Below are 23,659 nucleotides of genomic sequence, written 5' to 3' on the forward strand. Positions count from 1 at the left end.
TGTTCATATAGAGTCTTCTTTGAAAGACTTAGTGTCTTTAGGAAAATGCTCAGTCTTTCAGCTCGTTCGCGTACTCCCCTACTTCTCTTCCTCAAGACACTGTCCTGGTGTCTGAGAAATAAGGCTAAAGCTAACACAGACTGCAACTTAGAATGAAATATGAAAAGGCAAAGAAGGCCTCTCTGCTGAGATAACTGATGTCAAAAAATCTCCCTTACTCCAGACTAGGACACACGGCTTGCCAAGCAAGGGCAATACCTCGCAGCACACATCAGTGCACAACTTTCCTAACCCTAAGGTACCTATTTGCCAAGGGGCTTGATCCATCTATATGGGGGCAGAGGATGGGGGTGCTCGAGTCCTTGTCCTGTGTCTGGCCCTGCCACTCTCTGTAGCAAGGTCTCTCAGACTGGCTGCTCTCTGGCCCACAGGTGTCTACAGAAGGTTTGAATTGAGACCTGCTCTTCTATTGTTTGGTCAGTACTCTCAGATAACCCCGGGATGCCTCTGACTCATCTCAGGTTTTGCTGATGCTTTTTGAGTCTGTGCTATATAGCGTAACCAGCCTCTGTCTGGGAAAGTCCTCTTGGAGTGTCTTCTGGGAAGGCACCATGCCCTCCATCACAGGGGGCCCCATGCTAAGCCCACAATGCTCAACTAGGCCACTCTGAGTCCTCTCTTTGGGGGACATTAATAAACTTCCGAGTCTTGCCTATGCCACATGGGAAGTGGGAACAGCTTATAGAATATGAATTCTCCACCTTCCTCTTTCAGCCTAGGCAATACCAACGGGTTCCTTTTATGCGGCCATCCCCCATTGTGCATCTAATTGAAATCATTTCAGCTTCTACCTGATTTAGAACTGTTGAATTAACGGAAGGTCAAAGCGGTAACGGGAGAGGTTTTAAAAAAAAACTTCTGTAAAATTTACAGCATGTATTCTGTGTCTTGTCCCAAGTTCACACTTTTTCCTCATAAAGAGCTTGAAACTCTGTGGAAGTGTTTTAGTGCTGCACCTCTGGAGTCCCGAAGAATCTTCAAGGGAATCATTTGCTTCAATGATTTTGGCTTCTGCTAAGTTTATGTTTTTTTATCTAGAACAACTCTTGGTGAAAACTCACAGCATGATATACAGAACCAATTTTAGCTGATTATTTATACAGTTGATTGAAAGCTTGCATTTCTGCTCAAATGCTCACTTCTTTATTTTTTAAAAAGGAGCCCTTCTTGAGTGCTCCTTGCGATTGTTATGGAATTTAAACATCAGCCTTTGGAAACTTATACAGGATGAAACAGCAGAATCTTCAGCATTGAGAAGAGGTTTCCCTCTGGTTAATTAAAGGAGCAAGAATTATGGAACTTTATAGCCATTTAATTATGTCATTAACATGAGAGTTGGCTAGCAACAAGGGAAGAGACAGCCACAGGCCGCCGCGTAAACTGAGCCTGATCTTTCAGGGCCGTGTCAATGCTCCGACCGTGACTCACTGCATTTTTGAAAGATTGTGTCCACATTGACCCATTTGTTAGAAAGATATTTGATAACTTAGTTAAAACGGCATCAGTATGTATTTTCCTAATAGGTTTTCATTTTCTCTGGTTAGAAGTGTTAAATAAACACGGACAGGTCACCTCTGAATATTAAAAGCTAAAAGGCGAAAGTTTTCCAGCGTGGTTAGGCACACTTCTGGATATGTGTGTTGATATGTCTGGTGGGGAAAAAAAGTAGTAACACCTTTGCCATACTAATTAATCCTAGGTGGCATATTTATTTATTTATTTATTTATTTAATAAATGAATCTTATTTATTTTATCCTATGTACCAAGGCCTTTATTTTCCCTCGTTCAATATTCACAACAAACTTACGAGGTCGGTTTTATTATACCTGCTTTACAACTGAGCCTCAGAGATGTTCACTAACCTGCCCATGTCCTACAGCTAGTGAGTGGGATTCGATCGAGGCATTAATGACTAAAAGGCCATCCTCTTACCTACTTTGATGCGCCACCTTTCTTCCCTCCCCCACCCTACCAAGTTTGTTATGAAGATCAAATACAACTTTGTATGTAAATATATAAGCTATTTTCAACTAGGCAGATTCTTTTCAAGGTTTCTTCTCTGCCTATGTTCGGTTGTGTTATGTATCTTTGCATTGTTGATAAAAATATGTAAAGGAAGACAATGGAAAATAACAATCATGACGTGATGACATGATGATTATAAAAAATTAAAAAGAAAAAAGATTATAATCATGGCATCTGCCTATTTGCACCATTTTTTAAATTTGCCTTCGGTTTCTGTCAGAAGAATCATAAAATTATTTATAGTTTGTGTATTAGAATATGTGGTTGGGAGGGAATGCCTCTGATTTTCCATGAATTGTATCTCAGTTAATAAAGAAATGTGACCGAACTCCTCATTAATGTTATCCCTTGAAAGAAAAGTTGTCTGGGAGATTCTATGTTCTCTGGGAGATATGCTCTCCTACTAAAATGATCTTCGAAAAAGACATACACATACATGAGAAAAAATTTCTTTTCAGGAAATTTTAGAATAAGATTTGCTATTAGAACACTGAATCTGCATAGCCCTCCAGGATGGTAGGAGGAGAAGTTGGAGCAGAGTGATAAAGAGAGAAAGAAAGATAAATATTGTTCAAAGACCAACTTTTCCATGTCACTGGCACAATTTTGTTCTGACAAATATGAAAGATTAAGAACTAGAAAACAGACATAAAACAAACACTTTTGGGGATATACATTTACTTCACAAATTCAATTAACTAAACACTTTCCAGCTATCTTCAAAATGCCCTCCATTAAGTCAGAAAACTTTTAAATTGGCTGCATAAACTCTTGACCCCTTGGCCTCAGGGCACCTTATCTTGTCTAATCAATCAACCCACAAGAATTGTTTCTGAGTTTCTCTGACATGCTCCAGACTCTGATGATCCTCTGTCCCTTCACACCCTCGTCTTGGCAGATCAAATTCCATCCTGGTTTCTCCTTTATTATAACATTTGGTCTTCTTTTCGCATTCTAGACTTTCTTCACTAACTTCATAATTTCTGTTTACAGACTCCAAGTGCCTTTCCAAGAAAAAAAAAAAAAAGAAGAAGAAGGCACTTTCAACAAGTGGACACACTGCTTCAATCAGTAGATTTTTGCTTTTCTCTTTCCTGGAACGATTGCTGTTTTTTTGCTTCCTTGCCATTTCAACATGTTCCTTGAGATTGTGGTAAGGTATGTATACTATATGCCAGGAGACAGTCATCTAGGACTCTGCAAACTCTTCTTCTTTCCTTTTCCATTAGTACTAAAGTGTGTATCTGGTCATCCATGTAATTTTCCTTCAGGGATACTCTGGTATTTATTTTCTTATATGGGGCCACCTTCCTATAAGCATAAGCAAAAACATGTTTGGGAACATTTCTCTCACATCATTATCTCCCTTCTGTATCTCCTCTTCTATTTCAAGTCCCACTCTCTGTTGGTCCCTCAGTATCATTTAGATGCCCTACTTTTGTGTTCTTATTATGTACTGTTCAATTGTACCATTTACTTTAAAGCAACTTAATCTGATTATTTGTCTTCCTTCTCCAGTAGACACCTTGGTGGCAAGAACTATGTCTCACTTATATCCCCAGGCTTTTGCACAGCATGTAGTCCATAGTAAGGACTGCGTGACGATAGATGGAAAATAACCCGTTCACTGGAATTACTGCATTAAATGAAGGGTGGGATATTTGAGTTAAGGGAAAGGACGGCTAAGGAAGAATAAGAAAGTAACATGAGTTGATTTGGAGAATATAAAAACCTAAAAACCAGTTCTCTTAATATCAGCAGAGTCTTCTCCCTTTTCATCTGTGGAAAGAGAGGAGAGTACTTCGGTTGACCCACAGGCATAATCTAGCTCCTCCCAAGTTAGAGAGTTTCTAGCAGAGTGGAGAATTAAGCACAGGCCTGCATTAGTCGCTGATGTCATCTTAATATCTTCCATAACTGAAAGCCAAGGAGGGTACAAAAAGCTTCTATGAGCTCTGAAAGTCGATTCATTTGCACACACATGTATTGAGAGCCCACTTTGTGCTGCAACTACAGATATAAAGACAACTGGGACATTGTCTCATAATAATTCTCTTTTCTCAACCAAATTAGCTATTCTTATCACTACAGCTGTCTCTATATCAGACGTTCATAACACCACTTGAGGAGATCTTTAATACTTTCTTGTGAAGAACTCCAAATGGCTTCTTTTCCTGTAGGTATGCCATTCTTCTCTGCCCACTGTGAATTCAACCTTAGGTTTGCAGTAAAAGAGATAGCCAAATAGGGTTCTAATAGTGTTAAATTGGTAGTTCTTACCGTATATTACATTTTTCATCTGTTCATTTAATATATTTGTTGTGCAATGACCATATGCCTAGAATGTTTCTGTACATAGGAATATATACGTGAACAACATAGTAGACCTTTTATGCACATGTGGGCAGACAATAAACAAACATGTAACTGGCGTCAGCCAGCATTTTTTCTACAATAATGCTGTGAAACAAATAGCTCTAAAATCTCTGAATTAAAACACCAAACATTCACTTGTCTCATTAGCAATTCTGCGGGTCAGCTGGAAGATGACTGATCTTATCAAGGTTCAGCTTATCTTGGCTTGAAACTGTCAGTTGGGATCTGATCCACTGGTCCAGAGACACCAAATCCACGGACCAGAAGCTACCAGGGCATGCGCTTCTCATGAGGGATGGCAGGAGTGCAAGAGAAGAAGCCAGATCATGCCAACAAGTCTAAAACTCTGTTTCTGTTACATTTATTAAGATTTTATTAACCAAGACTATTCACATGCCAAGCCCAATATGAATGGATCAAGGAAATATTTTTTCATTCAGAGTGGGAAGACCTGAAAATCATATGGAAAAAAAAAGTGAATGTATAATTTTATAAAGGAAATGAATGAAGACTTAAAAATAATAATTCAATCTCTCTTGCCAGTGTCTGCCCTCTTGGTCACAAGTTTTCAGAATCCCTCTGCACTTAGGACAGAGTCAGTGCGATCCCATGAAACCCACAAAGGCTCACCCAGATATAGTTTCAGGTTCAAAGTCCATGATCTCATGATCCGTGTCAGGTCTAGGTGGAACTACTCTTGAGCTATACATCTATAAATTGAAAAGATATGTTATCTGTCCCTACATATCTAATATGCAATGTTGGAATAGGGACAGGATAAGAAACACTTGCATTCGATGTGGAGAGAACTGAAGGAAAGATAGAAGTCACTGCTTTATAGCAATTTTGAAATTCTGCTAGCCAAATTTTGCCAGGTTCCCCTACAGGGAGGTTGGTTTATATCTTGGTTAGGCCCTGGTTCTACACCTGATTACCTGAGAGGTAATCACCAGCCTACTGTTGTACATGGGTCTTTGCTCTGCCCTTGGAACTTCTTCCTTTTTCATCTTGGCTTTTCTGATGAGTACTGGAGAATATGCCCTTCTTTGTTGATGAGCAGATTTCTCACCCTGCTTCCTGCCTGTGAAATTTGGGGGCCCAGAGATCTTTATATATCTCAAACAGAGATAGTCTTTTTAAACCTAGGCAGGTGGCAATTTTTCCAATGCAACATAAAACTCCCTCAAAAATTTTGTTGGTTTTCAATGTGGATTCTAGTCAACTGTGTGTGTCAAATGCCTCACCCACAATTCTTTTAAAGACATGATTCCTTCTAGATGTAAGTGTAGGTACTTTGCTCATTTATGAGTTGCACCTTTGATCTCCTTCATCTTTTCAGGGGTCTTGACAAAGGGTGTGACAGCCACTTTTTTAGTTTTGTCTTTGCTGTATGGCAGTGTTCTAATGCCACACCTTTAGAGAGAAGTGGTTTAAGGTTTCAAACTTACAATCCCCAGAATTTCTAGGTTCTTTTAATTCCCCTCAGTCCTGGGGTGCCTGGGTGGCTCAGTCGGTTGAGCGCCCGACTTCAGTCGGTTGAGCGCCCGACTTCGGCTCAGGTCATGATCTCACAGTTCGTGAGTTCGAGCCCAGCGTCGGGCTCTGTGCTGACAGCTCAGAGCCTGGAGCCTGCTTCGGATTCTGCGTCTCCCTCTCTGCCCCTTCCCCGCTCATGCTCTGTCTCTCTCTGTCTCTCAAAAATGAATAAACATTAAAATATATATATATATATATATATATATATATATATATATATATAAATTCCCCTCAGTCCTGCTTGAAAGCTAGTCAATTTTTTTCCAAGCTCATTTCTTTCTTGTAGTTACTTATCAAATGTGGATAATAGCAGCCAACTCATACCACAAATATTCTGCCTCAAAAATTTCCCAGCCTGTGCTGTCAGTGCACTTGGCACATTCTTTTGCCTTCCAAGTCATTGCAGTCAGTGGTTGTATCAAATGTTTTGTTTCTATACAATATAGGTTGTCATTTTTCCAGCTTCTTATTACAGTTTTTTATAGTTTCCTCTACTTACTACATGATCCCAAGTCAAATGATGCATTTTTAAAGGATTTTGACAGCAGAAGGCCATTGCTGGTGTAATTTCTATATTAATTAGCAATTACCACATTAATGATGGGTGATAAGCCTCACACTCAAACCCAAACATCAGAGGCTCAAACAACAACTGTTTATTTTCATAGTGATGGTCCCATCAATTGGGTGAATTGGCTGAAATGGCACTACTTCAGGTCATGGGGGGAATTGGTTCTAGGCCTCCAGTTAGGTTCAGTTTTGTTCCAACAATGTCTTCATTCTTTGAAAAATGACAACTTACAACATATTTTTTATACAGAATGGCAAGAGCTCCAGGACGCAAGTAAGACACACAGCACGTTTAAAGTCTCTGTTTTCATCAAGTCTACCAACATTTAATTAACTAATGCAAGTTAGTCACATGACTAAGCCTAACATCAATTGGGTGGGGGGGCACCTGGGTGGCTCAGTTGGTTAAGCACTGGACTCTTGATTTTGGCTCTGGTCATAATCTTACAGCTTGTGGGTTTGAGCCCCAGGTCGAGCTCTGTGCTCATAGTGCAGAACCTGCTTGAGATTCTCCCTCTCCCTCTCTCTCTCTGCCTTCCTCCCCACTCATGCTCTCTCTCTCTTTCTCTCGCTCTCTCTCTCTCTCTCTCTCAATGTAAATAATTAAACTTAAAAAAAAAAACATCAATTGGGTGGAGGTCATTTTTCTACCCATAGTTACACAGCATGCATATTACAGTAGCAGGGGAGTGGGAATCAAGAATTGAGAACTGTTCGATCTAGCACACATGCAAACAAGAAAATATCAACTAGTATAAATGCTGTTAAGGAAAAAAAGTAGAGTAGTGTTTGGAGACTGCCCAGAAAAGCGTTAAGAATAGTTTCTTGGAGATGACATTTAAACTGAGGCTGAATGTCTTCCAGGCAGAGAGAATAGAGTGTAAAGACCTGGACGCAGGGATGAGCTTGGTGTGATGGAGGAACTGAAATAAGACCATGGGGAGGATGGTAGGAGATGCGATCGATGAAGCAGGTAGAGGCCAGGGTATTTAGACTTCTGTTATAATTACTGCTATATGCCATATCATACCAGACATTTCGGAGGATTATTTACCAAAATGCTGAAAATACATTGTTTGTGAGTTTTACTGGCTGTCATGATAACCCATGAATAGGGTAGCTGAATTCAACCAGTCTGGAAGGTTTTATACATTGAATTGTGTAATCATTTCTAAATGATTTACCCTTTCACTGGGTCTTATTGGAGTGTTGGCCTACTAAGTTGTTTCAATGGGAACAACTGAAAATGCTAAGAATTCTTGACTAGAGAGGTACCAGCTAAAATACTCAAGAGAGAAAATGGTGGCCTCTGAAACTGGCTTCTTAACAACTCCAGGTATTTATTTCCCCCTGGGCTTCTTAGAGCTAAATGGAGATATAAAGGCATTGGAGCCTCCTTTCTCCCCTTACTCTCACTCTTGGGAAAAACCTCATATTCCTTTGCTCCCCAGAGGGTTTTCTAGATCTGAAATAGCAACAGCTCTGATTGCGGGTGATATCTCTTCCTGGGGAAGTTATGTGCTGGCACTCTGGACAGGGTGGCGACCTAGGGTGTAAACTCTAGAAGTATAGCCCACGCCCTTGGGAAGTTCATGACTAATCAGAGTGAAGGATGACTTTAACTGTGGTCACATGCAAAGTTGGTTGTAAGTACCTCCGAATTTCACTAAACCAGAAACACAAAGATTCTAAACATGCAAATTTCCCAAATCATGAGGTCTTGAACACTTCCTAGAAAAGACCATTGATCTTTGTCCTATGTAGAAAATGTTGTTCAAAATTGGTATTCAATTAACAAGATTTTCTTCTGTCCTCATCTTTCTCAAGACTTAAAGAAAAGAGAACCATTCCCTTTTCAAATACATGAAAAAAGTAAATCAAAACCAGTGACAGGGACAACCTTCCGCTGTCCCTGGGTTATAATGACACCTCTATAGGTGTGCCCTTGATTTCTATTAAGAACGACCAGCTAAACAAGTGAAACCCACAGCTGTAAATTTTCACCGCAGCATCTTTTAGCAAGAAAGGGGCTGTGTCTGGATGAATCCGAATATGCCGGCTGGCAGAGCTCAGACACAATAAGGCGGTTTTTCAGGAGAAAGAAATGTGACAGTGTTTATTTCACACGCATTTGTTTGTCAGACTTCAAAGCACTGGACAGAGATCAGTTAAGCATTGCCACCTGTCCCATAGGCTGCGCCTCATTTTCAGGTGGGTCTCTGAGGTCATTAGCACTGAGGCAGCTCATCCTCTGTTCAGCTCCTGTGCCACAAGGTAGGATAGGAATCCCGCCAGGAGGAGGACGTGGGTCCTGGCTCCTAACCATCCCCGCTGGACTCCAGCTGCCAGAACCGCCCAAAGAAGAGAGTGTGCCGCCTGGCCTGAAGAAAGCTCCCAGCCCAGGAGAGTGGCAGGTTAAAAGCCTATAGGATGGTTCAATCAAAGGCATTGCCTTCCTCTGTCCTGTGCCGCTATTGTACGTGGGAACACATGCTGCTAGGAGACAAAGAGGACACACGTTTATTTTCAAGCATAGGACTTTGGAACCACTTGGGAAGAATATTCTTGATTGAGAACCAAAACATTCCATGATGCTTAACAAACCTGCAAATTGAAAAATCAGCATCGGCCTGTGCAGCCAGGAAGCAGGAGAAGGACCTATACCCTGAAAAAAAAATTCAAAATATTCCTTAAATGATATTTGTGTGCATTTGCAAAATTACCGCTTTCTGAATCAAAGTCTCAAGCTGTTTTCATCTGAGAACATATGTTGTGCCGTTAGACAATATCTCAGCTGCCGCCGCCCATGACATACCCCGCCGCATTGCATAATGGACAGTCCCGCGAAGAAGGCGCTGCGGCTCAGTCAATGCCCCTGTAATAATATTTTAAAATAAATGATATGCATCATTAAATCACCGAGGATGACTAACTCAATTTTAGAAAACCCACAACTCCAGCAATCATAGTTACAGCTCTGATTTGAATATTTTCACTTTCACCTGAGCAGCCAGTGGGAGCCAGTCAAGCAGATTCGCATCCAGGCTGTACTCTCAAAGGAGCAGGAAGGAACCCGTGATTATGTAGTTACAGTAACGTCGGCATCATGCCTCCTGTCCGCCTGGGCTTTTTAGACTTTTCCTTCCTCCCTTCTTGCCTTCTTATTTACATATCACAGGCATCCTCTTTGTAAAGTTATTTTAAATAATTTATTAGATTGATCTTTTTAAAATTCTACCCTGGCTAAATGTCATAAGGAGAGAGAGAGAGAGAGAGAGAGAGAGAGAGAGAGAGAGAGAGAGAAAGTCTTCTAAACTTATTTAAAGGTTTCTACTGGAGTAGGCCAGTTACCTGCTTCACTGCTGATATTCTAAAAATACCTCCATGTCCGTACTATTATCCATTCTTCACGTCCAATTGCTCTGTTATGGTAATAGTCAGAAGCACACCATGCAGTAATTACTTACAGCTGACTGAAGAAAAGAATATTCAACTCCCCCACTGTTCCACTAGAAGGTCTTTATGCACTATTAACTCATTCCTGTTTATTAATACTCTACTGGTAATTCAGACTGCTGCCTCTCAGGTTTGTAATAGGAGGACTATTAAACAGCAATTACTGACCATATGGGTTGGTGAATATTTGTTGTGGTTTTTTTTTTTTTTTGGTGGGTTCCTCCCCCACCCCCTTCCAACTTGTTTTTTAAGAAGCCATATTACAACATGGTAAAAGTAACATCGCATCTGCATAAGATTAACAGGCTTGGCAATATTTCTCCCTTAGAAAATGCGCATTTATTCCCAGATTATCATTGCTGGCTTAGGAGGACAAGATCATGGGAGAATGAGGGAGATATGGAAGACTGTGTACGTGTGGGAAGACCCCTGCCTTGGAAGATATTTTGGCTCTTATCTTCCCTATGTCTCTCGGTAGGCTGTTTTCTCTTACTGCCTTTAAGAGGCACTGACCCGTCCTCAAATCCTACAAAAATAAGCAACATGTATTGAGGAATCCAAATGGAACACCCTTTTCCCTTTCAAGTTCCTCCAAGCATTTGGAAGTAGCCACTTTAAATTTGAACATTTCGTAAGTGCATCTCCCAAAGAGCAAGTATATATAGGACCCTGGGAGATGGCGAAAGGCCCCTCCTGAGCAAGGGATGGCTTGAGTAGTGGGTTCAAGTGGGGCAAGCAGTTGGAAAAGGAAGATTATGGTAATAATAATTCGTGCCTCTCTCACAGGTAGTGAGCTCTGAGCACGTGACAAGCATTAGAAGCATTCAAATGGAGATGCATCTTCCAGATAAACAGGAGCCCAGGAGCTGATCTCCATGCAGAAGATGATGAGTTGAGATCCTGCCCAGGTAAGTCGCTTGGCGGGCCACCCCACGGAGGCAGGGGCAGAGACGTATCTGGGCTCTCCACACAGCCAGCTTTTGCTCCAGAGCAGCCAGCCTCCTTAGTGCTCCGTGGGCTTTCTCTTCCACTTTCTCTCCTTTCCCATGAGGGCCATTCTCTGTGTCCAAACCCTTTTAGGCCTTCAACAAACAGGTCAAACCTCTGAAGACTCCAGCTTGCCCCAATCTCACCCTTTCCATTCTGCCAAGTGAATTGAATTTATTGTTTACCTTTGGTAGGTGATCGTTGCTGGCTTAGCACTCTCCCTTTGTTACCTGCTGCTGTTGTGTGTGTGGGAGTGCTTTCTCTCAGACACACTCTAAATCCTTGAAGACAGGCGGCATGTTCTTTAAACTTTTCTTCTATTTATCCCTGCACCTCGTTTGTTAGTGGACATTCAGTTGGTGTTGAGCAGAGGTTGGAAGAATTCAATGGAAATAAGGAGAAGAAAACACTAGTCGCTAAATTTTCTTCCTTTATGGAGGTCTAGGAGTTACAATTTCTGTGTGAAGTATGGAAAAACAAACAAACAGTAACAAAAATAAACAACAAAAACAAAATGACAAATATCAGCCCCAAAGCATAATAGTACCAAACTAATGCATAACATATAATTGACGTTCATTGAAATGAATTAAATATGTTAAATCAGGTCAGAGCTTCTTCACAGTGGGTCTAAACCCTGAGCAAATCTGCACTTCATCCATGACCTGATTTGAACTAGAATCCTGGATTGCCCATTGCCTGGATGATCCTCAAGGGGAAGGGGTGCTTCTCGCAGAATCTCTGTGGTGAGCACCTTTGAAAAATATAGCACCATAGGCTCAGCCTGCCCCCAAATGTTTCATGGATTAAAGGACCTAGTAGGCATCTTAGAGATTAGCTACTCTGGTGGATTTCCAAAGTGATTGTGTTTGTTTTTATTACTGTTGTTTTTAAAGCAGAATTTATTTTTTCCAGTTAAGCATGATGCAGGATACTGATGCAGATTAAGATAGGACAGCTCTGGTTGAAGTCAGGTTGAGACCTATGGATGCCCAATTTGATAACTCAGCTGATAGAGCCACAGAGGCCCTTCTAGGAGACCCTATTGTTCCTATATGAAGATATATGAACATTATATGGAAAACACTTTTCTACTCCAGCCCTCTTTTGATACATATGTGTAGACTGAATGCCTAATTTCAAATCCACACAATTAGAGAGCGGTGGAATTATCCCTGGAGTTCAATCTCTTGGATAATCAGCCAATTTTTTTTCCTGTATTCCCCACCTGTGCTAATGGGTTACATCTTTGCCAGCAGCAGGCCACTGTTAGTAGCTATGCACGGGACACTGGAGGACCAACACGTTGGGCCTCCTCTTAAGACAGAGCTGAGCCAGGTTTGAAGTCCAATGAGTCCAGGCGAATTGGCTGGAGTAAGCAGAAGCCTTTGACGACCCTAAATGCCAAACACATGTGGTGTGGAGGTGGCTCTCTCCTACTTGGCCTCTCCTGCACTTCATGATTAAACTTTCGGCACTGGCTTCAGCTCAGTTTGGGGGCTGCACATTTGCCTGGTCCTTGGTCACACTTGTGTACCCATTTCAGTCCAGCCTGAGTTGAGTGGAACTACCACAGAGACTTGCTGAGGGTGCTGGAAATTATGCTTCTGCTCACAGCATCATATAGGTTATGCTATCATCTTTTATAGTGTTTAAGAATTGTGCGGCAAGGGGGTGGGAGTCTCCATATTGCAGACCACCCTTTCACTCTTTCACGGATAGAGGCAGCAAGACATAGAAAACAAAACGGCGTGGGGGCTCAGGGCGCCTGTATTCTGGACCAGATTTTTCACTGGTTAGCTGCATGTCTTAGGGACATATTATTTAACTTCTCTGTACCCCCATGTCCTCATCTGTAAAACAATGCCTTCTGGCCTAGATTTGCTTCTAAAATATATTTGGCTTTACTGGGCCATCAAAAAAATATCTATAATGGTCTTTATATAGTACCTCTATGTTAAATTGTATTAAAATAAAACAAATGATTATGAATAGTCACATTATGAATAAAATGCTCCTCTATGCCAAGAATTTTAAATTCGGCTGCATGACAAAAACATTTATTTCTGATATCAGTGAAAACTCGAGATAAGTCAGTAAAGATGGTATTAAGCCTTGTAAATATCATCCAACTGTGACTTGCAACATCTGGGCAGTCTGTTGGCTTCGTTTCAGGCTTTCACTTATTCAGCGCATACTCACTTGTTTCCTATGCTATCTCATTCTTCAATTCATAAACATTAAGTTGATGCCGTTGATTCATTCGAGAAATGCCACTCAATGCATCTTTAAGTAAGAACCTGCTGCATCTGCAACAGTGGTTTAATAAGAATAAAATGGTGAGTCCCTGACTGTGAGGGGCTAACACTCTCACTCAGGAGGGACAATGTATATGATAAAAAGATGAATAGCTTTACGTGGCAGTGAGTGATTAGGGTCCAAGAGAAGGATAGAGGCTATAAGGGTTGGGAGTTGGGGGGGGGACTGGTTATGTGGCTAGTATGGACCGGAAGGGTTCTAGCATGCCTCTGGTTATTCCTTGACGCGTGCTATTAGCACAGGTGGAGAGGATGAGAGAGGTCACTTAGGTAGGGGAACAGTATGTGCAAAAAGCAGTGAATTGGAGAAGATTAAGAGGTGTATGAGTTTAGTGTAGATCTCCATCTGGAGAAAAGGGTTTCCGTAAGAGATTAGCGGAAGCAGTGAGTACAGAGTCTTGCATTTTGGAGAGGTAAGGAAAGTCAGGCGAAGACTTTTGGCCATCATCTCACTGGCAGAGAGGTTTGTTTTGCTTGTTTTGTTTGGTTTTGTTTCTTTATAGGTTGTTTTAGTCAACGGAAATGTTTTTATTAGTGAAATCACAGAAGAGTCCTCAGGACCAACACAGAAAGAAAAAGGGAGACTGCAGAAAACCACTGGGGAGTCAGGTGAGACAAGGGAGAGATTTTAAAGCCTCAGAAAACATGACTGAGGCAGCAGAGCTTGGAGGGCCTGTGGCAAAGGCAGAGAGCACACAGAGCCTCCATTTCGGGGTTTGGTTTCTCTTGCTCTGGTTACTGTGGGCTAGAAGGTAGTGTGGGGTACACAAGGAAATGTCTGGAGGAAGGCACTGGAGAAAGAGAAGAATAAAAGGAAGAAATGGGGAGGGGATAGAGACAGAGAATCAGACAAGAGTAAGGGATGAAAGGAACAAAGAGCACATGGTCAATGAGGTTTTGGGAGACAAAGGAAATTAATCAAAATCATTATGTGGCAGGTTGGAGTTCAACTCACAGATTCAGGTTTGCAAGTAAATATGACCATTTTTTTTGTAAATTTATTCTTCTCTGTCAAGGCCCTGTTTTGCAGGAGACAGTCATGTCAGCTCAATGTCTGTAACTTCCTCCCATCAAATCCCTGAGGTGGTCTCTCATTTGCAGGACCTTCGCTGGTACCGAGGTGATGGAGGTGGCTGGAGGGGTTGGGGCCTCTGCCCTTGGTTGCCATCTGTCCGCTGGGCACGTACCAATCCTGCCAGTCACCAATCCATACAGACCACCCCTGAGGCAAGCTTTCGTTCTTGCCTATCAGGCCTTCAGGGCCTCCCAGGGCTGCTTCCATGCTCTTCTCCCCCACTGTAGAATCATGGTGCCTGTGCCATGCTGGGGGTGGGGAAGTTCACAAGCCCATCGGCCTGAAAGGACCACGGAGTGCCATCTTCCCAACAGAATTGCTCTATCCCTGGAGGGCTCTTCCTTGCTTTCATAAAACAAAGGTATCTGGGTTTTTGTCCCCCTGCCATCCCCCCACCCCCAGAGACCCAACCCTGCAGTAGGACCAGCCTGTTTCTACTCCAACTGTCCTCCCGCCCTACAAATGTAGGCAATTGTCTCTATTATTGAGCACATCCCATTTATGATGAGGCTGAAACAATTTATAGGTGGGGAAAATGACATAGAGGGTTATGTGACTTGCTCAAGGTCACACACCTTGTCAGTGAAAAAAATGAATAAAAATGAAAATATGCTAGCTTAACCTCCTTTTTCTTTTCCTTCCACTTTCCCTCCTTTCCTTTTCTCTCTGTTCTTCTCTCTCTTTGTTACTTTCTTTCTCTTCTTTCCTCCTCGTCCCCAGAAGGACTTATTACGTGCCAGATAGTATATAGGTACTGGGTATACCATACCAAACAAATGAAACATACTGCTTTCATGAATTGTGATTCTTATAGGGGAGATGGACATTGTGCACGTGCATACACAGACTCATAATTTAAATTGTGGTCAGTATTCTGCTCACTCTGGCAGCACATATACTAAAACTGGAACGATACGGAGGCTGGCATGGCCCCTGTGCAAGGATGACAGGAAAATTCATGAAACATTCCATATATTTTAGGGAACAGACCAATGGTTACCAGAGGTGGGTGGGGGGATGGGTTGAATGGGCAATGGGGATTAAGAAGGTGCACTTGTGGTGAGCACTGGGTGTGGTATGGGAGAGTTTAAGCACTGTGTTGTATACCTGAAACTAATATTATACTGTATATTAACTAACTGTAATTTAAATAAAATGTAAAAAGATAAATTGTGGTCAGTACTGTGACTTCTATGAGAAAGCACAAGGGGGAACTTAATTTAGGTTAGGCAATCAAGGAAGATCTTTCTAAGGAAGACACATTTGAGCTCAGAACTCAAAGACAGGGATGAGAGCATTCCAGGTAGAAAGAATGGCATAGGCAGACTTGATATGTTCACAGAGCTCAAAAACACTTGTGTGACAGAGGTACTTCAAAAAGGGAAAATGGAACAAGATGTGGTTGGAGGAAGCGACAGGATCAAAGTCTATAGGGCTATTTTAGGCAAGTCAGAAATTTGGATTTTATTTTAAGCTTAATTGAAAATCAACTTAAGCAGTGGAATGACATAATCTGATTAACATTTAAAAAATTCTTCCGGCTGCTCTGTGGAAAATGAATTGAAGTGAGGATGGATGGAAAAGGAGAGAGTAATGGGAGTTGGGGTCTCTTCAGGTAGTCCTGGGAGAGATGATGTGGCTTTGGACCAGGGTCCTGCAGGTGCAGATGGAAAGAAATGGAAGAATCAGGTCATGTCGTTGGAGGAAGAGTTGACAGATTATTGGATTTCAAGTGTTAGGGGGACAGATGTCCCAGGTTTCAGACATGAATGACTGATTATATGTGGTTCTATTTACTGATGAGGAAGACTAGGAAAAGAATAGGTTTGGATGAGAAGAGTTTGGTTTCCTGTGAGAAGATGTTTCATCTTGCGGTGTTGTGACTGTAGCAGAGACAAAGGTGGACACTAACGCAGTGTTTCCAGTTCCTGAGCATGAGAAAGAAAACGTTTACTAGCATCCCTTGTCCTCAATGGAAATCTTTCAACCAAGTTCAGGAAAATGAATTTTGAGGGAAATAATGTCATTTTCTGTCCAAGTCATGTGACCATCCCGCCTCTTTCTGTAGCAACTTTAGAGGCAGCCTTTTCTAGATGGCACAGCTGAAAGATGATGGAAACTTTTTAGCCTGGGTTCCCGAGTGACTGCCTCAGAGCTCTCTGCTCACCCTCAGTGTATGCTTCATATGAGTGGGGATATGCTGAGATTGTGAGGATCGATTGTGAACTCTTCAGGAATTTTCCAAGCTGCTTATTGGGTACAACCACTATTAAAAATTAAAAAAGGAAAACTTAGAGAGATTATGTTACAAACAAAGGTAATATGTATCCAACACATATCCCTTCCCAATTATTTTACCAGATTCATCTATACTCTTGAGGTGTTTAGGTCAATTGTATTCATGTGGTAAATAACACAGGATGGTGTGATGCTATGCATCTCTCTTTCCCACTCTGTGTTCAACGGCATTGCGTTGGGAGCCCAAACTCAGCCATGGTGTGGGCATTTATACCTTGAAGGTCAACACATGCTGTAAATCAGGGCTTGAAGAATTGCTGCGTTGATTATTTAGACATATGAAAATGGTGAGAAAAATGCCAGAAATACAGATTAACAGTACTTTGGGTGTATAGCTGTTACATTGTGAATAGCATTCAAAGTTAAGAAAACATTCAAAACTATTATCTTATTCAGCAAAGAAGTTGCCAATGCCATTGACAGTGAAGCTCTAAGAGTCATCTTGACAGTTTCACTTTTGTCTAACTTGTCAATGGAAACAGGTTATTGAATCAGAGATGGAATAAACAGGTGTGGTTTTTGTTTGTTTGTTTGAATAGCAAGAGTGAGTGATGCGTTTCTATGCTCTCTATAGACGGTCTTTATAGCCATGGGTTTGTTTGCCTTTTTTTATTTTTTGATATGGGGTAAAACACTTAACAGTCTCAACAAAATCCTGTGCTGGGACACCAGTAGAGCTACATGAATTCAGGGTAAGGAAGGAAAACCTCTCTCTCTCTCTCTCTCTCTCTCTCTCTCTCAGACCCAGCATCTAACTCCTCACGACCTGTTGTTCATTCTACTTCCTAAAGTCTCTCAACTTAGTCTTCTGTGCTCTCTCTCTCTGCTGACGTTGCCCTATTTGAGCTCTTCATCATAGTTTGCTGAGCTCAAAATAGTTCCAGGGTGTCCCTCTGGGTCTTCCGCCACATTGCTGCTGGAGGTATTTACTTTAAAATGATGAAACTGGATTCAGGGATTCCACAAGTGTGGGATAGAGATGTGGTAGAATATTATTCATCCATGAGAAAGAAGGAGAATTCCACTGTTTGTACTAACATGGATGGACCTTAAGGGCATTATGCTGAGTGAAATAAGTCAGAGAAAGACAAACACTGTATGATGTCACTTGTATGTGGAATGTAAAAGAGCCAAACTTAGAAAGACAGAGTAGAGTGGTAGTTACCAGGGGCTTGGGAAAATGGAGCGATATTGGTCATAGGTTGTAAGCTTCTGGTTATAAGGTTAATAAGTGATGAGGTTAATAAGTTTGGGAATCTAATGTACAGCATGGTGATTATAGACAATAATACTGTATTGTATACTTGAATGTTAAAAAGAGAATGATCTTAAATGTTCCCACCAGAAAAAAAAAAAAAAATAGAAGAAGAAGAAAACAGCAATGTGACACAATGGGGGGGGGGGAGTAGATAATACTATGGTGGTGATTATTTTACAATTTGTAAACCTATCAAATGAACACATTGTAAAACTTCAACTTAGACAATGATATGTCTCATTTACGTTTCAATAAAGCTATCAAAAATTAATTTAAAAAATAATAAATACCGGTCCTCCTGGTCCAAAAGACAGTATCTGGACAGTTCAGCATGTATACAAGGCCCTTGACCATGTGTCCTTGTCCTACTCTCACACCTTCACTTCCATCTCTGTTACTCCTTCATACAGCCCCTGCCATGAGTGACATCACCACTTGCTGGTCGCTGAACATGCCATGCACTTTCACACGTTCATCCCTTGGGGTGCCTGGGTGGCTCCATCAGTTAAGCGTCCAACTCTTGATTTCAGCTTATGTCCTGATCTCTCAGTCTTGAGATCAATCCCCGCACTGGGCTCTGTGCTGAGCGTGGATCCTACTTGGGATTCTCTCTCTTCCTCTCTGTTTGCCCATCCCCTGCTTGTGTATACACATGCTCTCTCTAGATAAATAAGTAAACGGCAACAAAAAGTCTGTCACTTGCCCCACTTTTCTGCCTGTAATCTCATTATTTAAAGCCCGGTCAAATGTTACCCTGTTATTTAAGTCTTCCTAAGTCTCTCCAAGTTGTGGTCCTGCCAATGTGTCCCTAATGCTCTTCCGTCTGTGCCTCTGTTGAGCAGAACATTGTCTCATAATCAGTCAGGTGGGTGTCTGACTGGTCCACCAGCCTTGAGGGCAGGCCCCTCAGGTAGCCCAGTGCTCAGCACAAAGCAGACACTCAAATTTTTTTGGATATTTTTTTTCCATGTGATTTGCATGGAATTAGGAACCTTCAATGATGTCATCTACAGCCCTGAAATGAAGTACCATTTATTGAAAAGCCCAGGGCCCCTGACCAACTTGCTAAGTAGTGGTTTGCCTAAAATGAACTGCATATGTGGCAGCTTTTCCAAGGTCTTTATCACAAGTCAGGCAGGATATACCACTGACTTATATGAAGGCATTTCATGGTACACATCTGGACATTTTTTCTTCATGCCAGGAGATTCCCAGAGCACAGTTAGGTTTGATGAACATTCTCATACGCATGTGTCTAATTATATGCTGAACAATTGATCAATTAATTTGTTGCAATTTAGACAACTTACTCTAATGTCATGTTTGTTGTTGTTTTACTATTTTAAAAAGTAGTAGATCCAGAATGATCCTTGGGAGTGAGAGCTCAATGCTCTCTAGTCCATAAAAAGTGAATGGTATCATAAGAGTGTTACATCCAGGCTCTTCTCACTGATATATGCTCCTCCACACTCATGCATAGGGTCTGAGTTTCCAGACATGTGGTATTAGATAGTTAAAGCACATTGATGTTAATTTGTGAAAAAGTGTGACTAATGTAGCCATGCTATATGACTATGTATGTGTGTGTGTGTATGTATATAGTATATCGTGTGTGTGTGTGTATGTGTGTGTGTGTGTGTGTAGTATATCTAACCCAAGACTAGATTTAAGAAGAAGCAGACAACATGGGATTTGTTCCCATGTATTAGTTGCATGACTTAGTGTTATGGGCTGAATTGTATCCTCCCAAAATTCATATGTTGGAGTCCTAACCCCCAGTACCCATGGCCCACAATTCAGAGCCTGTTCCTTTAGGAAGGATATGAAATCATTGCTAAATATTAGCTTTGAAGGCATAAGAGGAAAATGGTTGTTATTTTCCCTTCTTCTCTAGAAACCCTACTGAATCCCATTAAGAAGAAAGTTCAGCTATTATAATAGAAAACTATGTGAAATGGCCTTTTCTAGAATAGCAGATATCAGTGCTTTGAGATGTATGGCGTCAAGAGCACTGTATATTTTGTGGCATATAGATTAGATAACAAGTGAATAAATAAGGAATCTTGTATAAGAAATATGTTTACACCATCCGAGGTACTTATTAATAATGATCTTTTTTACCAAATAGTTCCAAAAATTGTTACTAACATCGATCACAGGACACAGTTTGTAAATTTTCAACCACATTTATGCCTCTTGCCTATATTTGATCCCTGTGATAAATAAGGTGGATTTTTCCCCCATGCAATAGAAATAAATAGGACCCCAGTAACTTTTGACATTTGCCATAGATCAAATAACAATTTGGAGCCAGAGGAATGACTAGAGCCTTCACCTTTGTAACAATCTTTAAGATCTAGGGAGAGACAAGAGCTGCCTAACCATCCTTTACACATGTTGATTCATTCCAGTTTGGGTTGTTTTCACTGTAAAATTTAGGAAGACAGTGTGTAAAATGGTCCCTGGGCTTTGGTGAGATTTCTCAAAGGCAGTCTGAGGTCCATGTTAGCAGTATGTACCATCAGGATGAGAATAACAACCAGTATTTCACAGTATGTGCTCACTCCAATATCCAGATTCTTATACGGTCTTCCAATTTGGGCCAGTTTGACATCCTAACAAAAGGTAGTTTAGTCACCTTGTAAATGACTTTATGTAGGTTATTCTTACAGGATGTAGTTCTACGGAGCAGAGAAAACAAACTTGAACATAAACAATGCCGGAGCAGGTGTTCTAGCCGTTGGAGAAAAGTCATTAGAGTGACATTACTCAATCACTTTGTTTCCCTTATAATAATATATTATTTATTAGAAGCTTTGCTTTTTTTTCTGTCTGTGTCACTTTTTATAAATTTCACATCTAACATTTTCCCCCTTTGGGTGTGCCACAGCAGAAGCAAGTTATGCTTGCAGAAGGTGAGCCAGAGAAATTTTAATCCTGTTTTGACTAAACCTCTTCCCTAAGCTTATTTAGAAACCAACAGAACATTTAGCAAGACACTGCTGATATATATATATATATATATATATATATATATATGTATAATTTTTTTTGTCTTTTATTTGGGTTTCTCAAATCCGAAATGTTGCATTTCAGAGCTTAACGAAAATTAAAACAAAAGCAAAAACAAAACCTATTCCTCATGTCCCTCCATTGGAAAACATGAAAGGAAGAGGAGCTGCATTAAATGATTCTATGAACACCTTAATAAGCACACCAGACCCAGATATTCGTGGTAGTGCATTTTCTTTCAGTGTGGAAAGAGCAGTGATACTGTGGAATGTTTTCCCCTCCACATACCAATTGAGAGTAAAAGGGATTCTATTTTCTAGGTATCTTATTTAGTAAAATTAAGCAAAGCTTCTGGATTTAAAGCCTTCAAGTGAAGACAATAGAGTGTGTTAAGTAGCCAGCTAATATTCTGCTAAAAACCTGACAACCCTCAGGGAGGCCTCATAGAGTGTCTATTATTGGATTGTGAGTCTCATCCGACATGTTTTTGATTTGGATAACTCCAATTCTACCCCATTCCCTCGCCATTTCAAGCAGCACTATCGCAGTTCAGGCAATCAACAGAGACCTGGAGGAAGAGAACATTAGATCTGCTCTTGGGAACACAGGGGAGACAGCATGTTAAAACTGGGGCATTCGCCTCCAAATTGGGGCATGTGGTGCCCTTACAGAGAAGACTCTCCTCAGAAACTTCCTGTCATTCCCTCGAGACTGTATCAAGTTATCTTGGATATGACACTATGAAAATGCTACAGATGCAGCAGGAGAAATAATTTTTTTTTCCTAAGATGATTATCGCAAACAAAGAATTCATGTCAAAAATAAGTAAACTTATCTGAGGAGTTTAATAAGCACTGGCTGGTGGAAGGAGAGGGAAGGTGAAACTTGGAAATTTTGTACTTCCTACGTGTTCATCTTCTGTAGTCTGGCTTGGGTGAGTAGGGTCACTTAGAAAGGAAAGTAGGCCAAAATGAGAAGCAGACAATAAAAAGGAAATTTTTATCAGGAAGTTTCCTGTATTATTGATAGTGTCATTGCTAGCGTCTAGTGTTTCCACTGGAAACATCAAATATGCAAATAAAAAGGTGCTCATGAGCACAGTCACTTCACAATTAGCCACACTGAGGGAAGACAAAAATTCTTGGGGATTTTGGGAAGTAGAGAGAATACATACACTTAAATAGATAATTTTTCATTACTTTTGGCTCCTCTTGGCATTGAGACATTGCCAATGTCTCACAAGGGCTTACAATTTAGGGAATAGGTTGGATAAAAACGAACAGGTAAAATATAGTGTATAATGAGTGTATATAAATGCCATCCAAGGCCAGTATGATTATTGCAGCTTCCATTACAATCAGCGAACATTTACTATCTCTTCATAATGGGCCAGGCAAAGCTCTAAGTCCCCTCCTACGACAAGTTACTTAAATCCCCATGACAATGGGAATTGCTATCTCCATTTTACAGAAAGTGGAACTAAAGCACAGAGAGGTTGAGTAACTCCCTCTTAGGACCATGGTGCCAATAGCAGAACTAGAATCCAAAGTACATGTTTATGGTTCTTCACAAAGATGACCCTGTACTGCAACTGTACTGGGAGAGCAAAATGGAACTCAGGCCTGAGTGGAAAACCTATATAGCGAACAGGCTGTACATGGCTCACTAGCTTACCTGTGGTGTATTATGTTTGAAGGGTTGCCTAATTGATGGTTTAGGAATAAGTCAATTCTAGAAATAGTTTAGGAATACGTGGTTGAACAAATAATGGTATAATACCATGCTCACTATAATACATTACATGTGCTTTTTATTCTTTCTTTTTAAAGTAAACTAATTGCCCTCATGAACAATTGGTCATACTAGGTACTTTGGCCCAGGTACATTGATTTGAAAACCATCTCATTGAAGTACTGGGACATTCCACTTTTAAATCTCCAGCTCTCATTCTGACAGGTTTTGGATAGGGATTGTATGGAATTCATCCTAAAAAAATGTCCTATTTCATTGAAGATGTTACTAAGAACTGTGCCTAAATGTCGTTTGTCTTCTAGAAAACACAGTAAAGAGAAGAGCTCAAGGATTTGAGAGAAGGTTTGGCACATGATGATGAAGGAATAGGTCTTGGGGGAAATGAAGGGACTTTCTCATCCCTGGTTCACCTGAATGTGCACCATACAGTCCAGTGAAGGTGACAAGAAAGGATGGTATTTGTGAAATGCACCCATGCGGTGACATCCTCACCTCTCTAACACTGATGCCATTGTAGATGTTTTTTCCAGCCCTCTTTTCGCTATCCACACAGCATGATGTACCTTGGCAGGGCTTTTACCTAATTTTTCACCCTCAAAGATGCTGAGATGGAGCTGAGCATATGGTACAAACAGAATGAATGGCAGAAAATAAGTGCAAGGAGAAACATTTATTTAACCTCAGGAAGACAAAGAAGTCTTTGGTAAATTGGTATAGAACTATTGGATCATTCTTTACGTGATTGTTCCTTCTTAATTTTAGTAAAATATTTCAGTTTGGGGGAAATATCGTTCCTCACCAATAAGATATAAAAAGAGAACAACTTGGGGCACCTGGATAGCTCAGTTGGTTGAGTGTCTGATTCTTGATTTTGGCTCAGGTCATGATCCCAGGATCATGAGATTGAGCCCTGCATCAGGCTCCATCCTGAGCAT

General features: G+C 40.9%; 1 long non-coding RNA gene and 1 other non-coding gene across 4 annotated transcripts in view; both read left to right on the forward strand.

Annotated features, from left to right (window-relative positions):
* Positions 1-23,659, forward strand: part of LOC128773517 (uncharacterized) — a 241,260-nt gene that overhangs the window by 206,479 nt on the left and 11,122 nt on the right. For all 3 annotated transcript variants that reach the window (XR_008417854.1, XR_008417855.1, XR_008417856.1), the window contains 2 exons: positions 3,080-3,244; positions 10,811-10,932. This is a non-coding gene — a long non-coding RNA (uncharacterized LOC128773517). The remainder of the gene's footprint in view (positions 1-3,079; positions 3,245-10,810; positions 10,933-23,659) is intronic.
* LOC128773548 (U6 spliceosomal RNA) lies at positions 15,279-15,382 on the forward strand. The gene has a single exon (XR_008417916.1). It is a non-coding gene; the product is annotated as a U6 spliceosomal RNA (small nuclear RNA).

The sequence above is a fragment of the Panthera pardus genome, unplaced genomic scaffold (genome assembly GCF_024362965.1).
Source record: "Panthera pardus isolate Hobbes unplaced genomic scaffold, ASM2436296v1 HiC_scaffold_25, whole genome shotgun sequence".
Lineage (NCBI taxonomy): Eukaryota > Metazoa > Chordata > Mammalia > Carnivora > Felidae > Panthera > Panthera pardus.